The following is an 8,324-nucleotide window of genomic DNA, read 5'->3' as shown; positions in this document are numbered from 1 at the left end:
TCTTTTTCTTTTACCATTGTTCACTTCCATAAAGCAATTTTCCTGCACTATATGAAGTCCTTTCTCAATACCTTGCCAGACCCAAGAAGCACTAAGTTTCTTAGCAGTATAATGAAGAACATCAATATCTTTGAAGTATTTTGGTTGAAGTACCTTAACCCATAACTGAGAATATTCAGTACAAACTCTCCAAGCTAGCTTTGTTAATAAAGCTAGATTAAGTAATTCAAGATCCCTGAAGGCTAATATACCAATATCCTTTGAATTACATAGTTTAAGCCAGACCAATGGATTATGACCTTTATTTGTTTTATGACCCCAAAAAAACTTTCTCTGAATTGAAGTTAACTCATTAATAAGCTTTTTAGGTAACTGAAATGTACCCGTCTGATAAAGAGGAACAAAATTTAACACATGCTTGATCATAATCGATCTACCTGCTTGTGTAAGGTTGCTAGAAGACCATCAAAAAAATCAATGAAGAAAACTGTCTTTTATATATTTGAAAGACTCTTGTTTGGAATGACCTAAAATTAAAGGAGATCCCAAATACTTGTCTTTAGTATTCATAGTGCTGACACCTAGAATTTGAGTAAGAACAACATCATTTTCTGGTTTAGTGGATTTACTAAAGTAAACAGAAGACTTATCAAAGTTGATAACCTGACCGGATTGCAAACTGAAATTTTGAAGTAGTTGTAACAAGTTGTTAACTGAAGAAAGGGTTGCTTGATTGAAGATCAAGCAATCATCTGCAAAAAGCAGATGATTATTAGCTGGTGAATTACTACCTGCTACTTTAATTCCAACAATAGTTTTGGCTTCATTGGCTTCAGTAAGATGTCTGGATAGAAATTCCATGGCCATAATGAATAAGTATGGTGACAGTGGGTCACCTTGCCTGATACCTCTAGTGGGGTGAAATTCAAAACATGGTGATCCATTTAACATGACAGAAAGTGATGTTGTACTAATGCACTGATAAATCAATTCATAGAAATCCTCAGAAAATCCAAAATAGTGAAGAACCTTGAGTAAGAAGCTTCATTCAAGCCTGTCAAAGGCTTTTGACATATCTAGTTTGAGTGTCATCCAACCATTTTCTCCTATTTTTTTCTTCATTGAATGAATTATTTCCTGTGCAATAATGGTATTATCACTTATCATTCTTCCTGATACATAAGCTGCTTGAAAGGGTGAAATTATTTTCTCCATAACTGGCTTCAATCTGTTAACTAAAATATTTGAGATTATTTTATAGGAGGTGTTGCACAACCCAATTGGTCTGTAATCAGCAGCTGTAATTGGTTTCTTCTTTTTTGATATCAAAGAAATGTAGGTCTTGTTTATTTCCTTGAGTATATGCCTGGATTGGAAAAAAATTTGAACCATTTTACAGATGTCATTCCCAACAACTTCCCATTGACTTTTGTAGAAGCCAGTCTGAAATCCCTCTGTCCATGGTGCACTCCAACTTTCCATTGATTTGAGAGAAGAAAGAACTTCTTGATTTTCTGGGATTCTGCAGAGATTAACATTATCCTCAGCTGTAACAACTATTGGAATAACTAAATAAATCCCCTCATCTAAAATAGGATTTGTAGAAGTACTAATCCTCTTGAAATTATCTGTTAGATGAGTAGCTATATCTTCTCTAGTTTGAATCCAGACCCCTTCTTGATCGTTGATTGCATCAATATTGTTTCTAGCTTTCTTCCTGTTGATTCTAGCATGGAAAAACTTGGTGTTGTTGTCATGTTCCTTGAAAAAAGTAGTTCTAGACTTTGGTTGATAAAAGTTTGCTCTTTTATGGTGCCATTTGCTTAATTCAGCATTTACTGTGAGAACTTCATTGTGAACTGCCTCACTGGGAGTTTGATTTTGAAGCTATTCAAGCTCAGACTGTAATCTTTCCACATGCTGGTTGATGTTGCCAAAATGCTCTCTATTCCATATACTAAGAAATTTCTTAGTGAATTTTAATCTTTGAATAAATTGAAAACCAGGTGAACCATTGACATGAATGGACCAAGCTTTAGCAATCTCATCAGAACAAGTATTATGACTAAGCCAAGAATAGAAAATTTTTAAAGGAATCCATAACTTATTTTGAGTGTAATCAGTGTCTAGAAGTATAAGAGAGTGATCACTACCTAAGTGATTAAGATGAATCAACCTAGAATCTGGGTAGTGAATACTCCAATCCCCATTTCGTAGAGCCAAATCAATCCTAGATTTTCTATGGCCAGTACCAGTATTATTACTGCTCCAAGTGTGGTTTTTACCTATGTATCCTAAATCTATCAGACCACAGTGATTTACTACATTATTAACTAGCCCATCACCAGAAGTACTAGTGCTAGCAGAGGAATCAGTAATGTGAAAATTTAAATCACCTAGTACTATCCAAGATAAAGGAATCAAGAATGACCTCTGCTCTAGACTTTCTCTCTCCTATTTACTTATTTCTTACTCAAAAAAGATCTCTCCCTCCCCTTTACAACTGAACGACTATTTATAGGGAAATACATAGTGGATGACAGCTAATCTGTCCTTTATTTTCGAATATGACTTGCAACATTCTCGCAACTTACAAATATTAATCTCGCAAACTCTCTAATTTTCGCAGGACCATCACATATTTCTCATGATTTTAGCTGACGTCGTTTATTATATCATTTCTGAAATTGTTCTGCGACGCTGTTGTGTTGTGTTGTTGATAATTTCGCTAAGATATTATTGTTGCGAGATTCTGATCCTACATCTCGCGTCTTCTGATATCTTTTCTGCGATGTAGAGAATGATGTGAGAAATGCCGCAGTTATTCATCGTTTCATATTCTGCATTTATCACACGTATTCTTTCTTCCATCTGTTTCTTGACATGTCTTCTGTAACAGCTGCTTTTCAACCGCTCATGTATTTTCGTCTTAATGGTGTTTATTTCTTCAAGTAAAAAATATTCCTTATATATTCTTCTTACTCTTATTCTCACTTTCTTTTTACTTTCTCTTCCCTTTCAATTCTCTCATCTCTGCAACTCTATTGTTCTTCCGTAAATTCCGCTACTGTAGTTCTTCCTTCTTCAATCTTCTTACTTTTTATTCATTCCCATACTCTATATTCAAATATTCCTCCAAGTGGCCATAAACATGAGAAGAACTTAAAAGACGTTCAAAAAGATCTTGCAGAGAAAGGTTTCACACTTTCTACCATTCCTGGTGAAAGTGCCAAATCAATTCTTTCTATCAAACTTTTTTATGATCAATATTGTGATGATCAATCAATCATAATTTCGCTAGGACAAATTCTCGCAGGTCTTCCCATTCCTCTTTATGATCCAGATATCCCTCTAATCTATGAAATTCTTGCTCATTCGGGATTTTCGCGAGCTATCTTCCAGTTGAGTGGGGATTGCATCCGTATGATGCTAGAGTTTGCTAATCGTGGTGCTGGTAAAGGATATTTTTACTCCAAAGAACTTAGGGATCCTAAATTCGCATACTTAGAAATAATTGCTGAGAAATATACAGTAGCGAGCTTCTTTGAAAATTATGAACTGATCTCCATGAAGAAAGAGAATACTCGCTGGGGTATTTGTTTGAAAAGGAAAGATAACATTGATGAAGCGAAACTGCTTATGCAAGATATTGATTGGCATTCTGGTAATAACACAACTCCTCGCCAATCTAAAGTTGATAAATGGTATGTTTTTCCCTTGATGCTAAGAGGGCCTTATATTGCTGGATCAAATATTCTTCCTGAGAATCTCACTACTTATCAACCTTGGGTATTCTCTTGGCCCGAGAAAGATAAAAAGGTATGTTTCTTCCAGTTTTGCTCACTTTATATTTCTTTATTTGTCTTTATTCTTTTGTTCGCCGACCCTTGCGATATTCTACAGATCCAAAAACTGAAAGATAGTTATAACAGGACAGGGAGGGCTGGTACCTTGTTAGATCTTCGCTCATATACAGATGAGGTAAGAAATTTTTCTCTTATGATTTTAAACAGTATACTGTTTCTTCCCTTTCTTATTTCTATCTGTGTGTGAATATTATTGCTGAAATAGAAGAACCTGCTGATGTTGCGAAGACTGGTGATAAAAGCAAAGGTGCTCTTCGCACAGAAAAATCAACTGCTCCTCCTTCAAAGAAAAGGAAAGTCCGTTCTTCTTCTCCTTTAAATATTCCTTCTCATGAAAATTCCGAAAGTGACAAGGATGATGAGGACAATGATGATCTTGCCGCAAGTGAAGATTTTCCACCTGAATCTTCTATAGTTAAGCTTTATGGCCTCTTTTCTGATTCTCTGCAAGGAATGGGAGATAGCCAATTCGCTAATACCTGCAAAGCTCTCGCTACAATTTGCGATGTCCCTTTGCTGGATGGTGATAGTTCTCTTCGTGGAGTTTCTAGATCAGTGACTCCCGACTTCTTGCATTCTCTTAATAGTCTGGTATACTTTCATCCTTTTACTTCTTCATTGTCATAGCTCAAAATTTCTTTCTATATTAATACTTTTTATATTTTCTCGCAGGCTGAAAAAGCTTCTTTTGTTGTTGCCTCAGATCTAGAGAGGAGACGCGAAAATCTTGAAATGAAGAATCTTCAATTTTGCACAAAGAATGAAGAATTGGAAGCTGAAGTTAAAGGTCTTCGTGAGAAAAATAGACAACTAGAAATTGATTCTTCTTCGTATAAGAACAAAATCTCTAGTCTTCAGCAAGCAAATAATCAACTTTACGGTATGTTACTTTTCTCTTTTCCATTCATTCATTCATCCTGTTGTTTTATCTTATTTAAATGATCCTTTTTGCAGACATTTATGGTATTTCTGATGAAGCTACCCTTCTTCGTTCATTTCCTAATGCCTTGGATAATGATACCCTTCTTGAGCGTCTTAATAATTCCTTAAATAGTTTCTCAAATGATAGAATTTCATCTCTTTCTCTGAATGAGCTTAGATCTAAATTTCGCCTCTTAGAAATTGACCACAGGTCTAGTTTAGGTTTAGCCAACCGATTTAAGCGTCTCTTTCTTGATTCTAAAGAGAAAAACAATGAGTTAAGAACCAACCGGTTTAGTAAACACTCATAAGGATCGTATCTCTGATCAAGGTGCTAAGAATTTGGCGAAATTCCAAGAGACTCTTCTTAAAGTTCAACTTGAACGAGATGAGGCTAACCGCAAGAACATCGAGCTCTGCGAAAGGGAAAACCAAATTCGTTCTCGTCTTCTTATAAGTAATGAGGATGAATTTGTTTGGGCTGCGAAAATCTTAGATGATGCCAGAAAAGATTTAGGTGTAAATGTTAGTCTCCAAGTTGAGCATACAGCCTTGATTAGAGATATGATTTCTGACAGAGAAGGTTATTAACTGCTCTTCTTTACTAATCTTTTGCTTCTTATGAATTTTCATCAAGTTAATAATCGATTTTCTTTTGCTCGCAGATTCTGAAAGTAGATATCGTGAAAAGATTGAGGAATTCGAAGCTGAAAAGGAGGAACTCGCAAAGAATATTTCTTCTCGCAACGACAAGTATTCTAGATTAAAGAATCAAGTCAAGATCACTGTTGCGAATTTCAAGAATGATGTTATGCATTTTCGCAATCAAACTATCCAAATGGTTTGTGACAACCATAGTATCCCTCATTCTGATTATCCTTGTCTCTTGGAAGAGATCCCACAAAATACTCCCAGTCTGATTATTTTTGATAGCGAAGCTGATGATGAAGAATCTGATGGTGATGAAAGTTCTGATGGTGATGAAGATTCTGATGCAGATGAAGAAGGAAACAAGTCTGATGAAGATAATGAAGGATCAACTAAGAAGTAGTCTTTGTTTCTTTCTTTGATTCTCTGTAATACTTGTATATTTATTCCTTCCTTTTGTATATTTGTGTTTCTTTCATTTTGACCTCCATTCATTAAAACAATTCTTCCTTGCAATACAATTAATCAATATAATCATTAATTTTTGAATCTTTGTGTAAATCTATCATATGGAGACAAATAATATTTTCTAATTTCATTCATTCCCATACTTCCCTCTGTTATTTGTATCCAAATGAGAGATTTTGTAAATTTTTCTTATTGTATGCCTCAATTTCTCATAGCGGTTAATTATGTCTAATTTCGCAACCTTATGCGAAGTGAATTTTGATTCTTTTCAAAATCTCATTTCTGTGTGGTCTTATTTTGCCTTCCTAATTAACGGTCTTATTATGCCACCTCTTGTCATTGCGACAAAATCGTAGGACGTCTTTGCACTTTCATGCAAAAACCCATTGATTTTGCCTTAACTTTTTCTTTTGTATTGTGGCCTCTTCAGGAATGTTGCGACAATATGACATGCCTAAATATTCTTGCGACAATGAAGCCCCATGACATTGCCGTCTTGCGACGAAATCGCAGGACGTCTTCGCATTTTCGTGCGAAAACCCATTGATCTCGTCTTATCTTTTTCTTTTTTATTATTGCCTCTTCAGGATTGTTGCACAAATATGACAAGCCTTAATACCCTTGCGAATAAAAAGCCTCATGACATTTGCGTCTTTAGACACTTATCATCTCCCTAATGGAGGGTTCCGCCCTTATCTTCCCCCTGGTTTCCCCTTCAAGGAGGCGTACTTCTACCATACAAGGTTAGCTCCTCCCATCCAGTCTTAACAACAACCAGTTGTTTTCGCAACCTCTTATCCCTTTTACCTATATGGCTTATGGTTACGAGACTGCACCCTAAGTGGGATTTTCTTCAGGCCGAGTGCAGTATAAGCCAAGACTTGTCAAGAATGGAAAAGTACGCTTCAAACTTCCCTGGCACTCTTGACTCAACCGTGTACCTAGGCGCCTTGATCAGATATGCACTCCTTGGGAGAGTCCTTATTACCTTAGTCGCCCAACCTAAATCTCAGAACAATTTTTAGAAACCCTTCTTCTCAGCCGAAGAAACTCTTCTTCTCAATGTCAATGGCGAGATTCAATTGATGGTACGACTGTTAACAAGAGGTTGGGGTTTTGATTATTAATTTATTTTTTTGCTGTGATTTTGGTTTTCTTTATATGATGGAACTCGACCTTTTAGTATATTTTCTCACTGATGGATGCAATTTTATGAGTTTGTAGTTAGTGTATGTTGTGCAGTAATCGTCTAATTGGATGTTACACCTTTCAGTTTTCAGAAACAGAAGACTGATTATGTTGTTTTTTTTTCTTTGGTTAAACCTAAATCTGATATTCAAAGAGTAATTAGATGCAGGAAAGAAGAAGTGAAGTGCCTCCATATCTGCAACACGGTGTGGTCTCCGGGTTACCAGGTTTCATCTTGGAAATTTGATTTCCTTGAAATTGGGTTTCTGGGCTACTTTGTGGTTTGATTTTGTTCCTTTACACTGGGCATCACACACTGCAGTAGCAGTTCTTCTTTTCACTCAAGAAGAAGGACTTGGGATTAGGAGAATTGATTATTGTTGCAGCACATTTGTCTTTTCCAGTTCATGCTTCTTCTCATCATCATCATATATTTAAGTATCTTAATTGTATTTACAGCTCAATATTTTTATCTTGTCTATTTTGTGTGAAACAATAAAAATTATGGATATAAATTTAGAACGATATTGCACCGATATTTGAAACCGAGATCTCCCCGATACAATGTTGTACCAGTGTACCGGTCCCCGGCCGAGACAAACCGGTATCCTATATTAACTACATTGGTGTAGCCTTTCCCTGAGCCATGCAACAGGTACCCCCTTATGACTTACTTTAGGTCATACATTTGCCTCTTGCGAAATTGTATTCGTGAACTAGGGTGTACGCCATAAAGGTTCGCCTCTTTCTCTTTTGTCATTTTTTTCTGATTATCTTCTGTAAAATTCATTATCTTTGCGAGAGTCTCGTATATCATCACATTGTATTTGCATTTCTCAATCTCAATTTTGTCATTCAATAAAATGTATTCTTGAGAATTTTACTTATTGCGAGAGTGTCGCAACAACTTAATCATTCATACATTTCCTGTTTTTATTACCTTTACCATCCTCTGCTTCTTTATTATTTTCTACTACTGCTTCCTTGGTAGTGGTGTGTTCATCATTTTTATTCTGAGCTATCATTAGTTTCGCAACATCTCTTCTTCTTTTCTTTCGATTGCATCCACCATCAACCTCTCACTTCTCTGTGTATCTTTGATTTTGTGTCGCAAGTTTTCCTTCTTGTTTGCTCTTCCTTCGCAAGATTCTATCTCAGTTTCGTAACACCTCTTTCCTTCAACCAATCTCCCTTTATGATTCCTACACCACTGGGGTGAGGGAATTTGATGCA

Source organism: Papaver somniferum, unplaced genomic scaffold (genome assembly GCF_003573695.1).
Source record: "Papaver somniferum cultivar HN1 unplaced genomic scaffold, ASM357369v1 unplaced-scaffold_15, whole genome shotgun sequence".
Classification (NCBI taxonomy): domain Eukaryota; kingdom Viridiplantae; phylum Streptophyta; class Magnoliopsida; order Ranunculales; family Papaveraceae; genus Papaver; species Papaver somniferum.
This window is presented reverse-complemented; position numbering follows the sequence as displayed.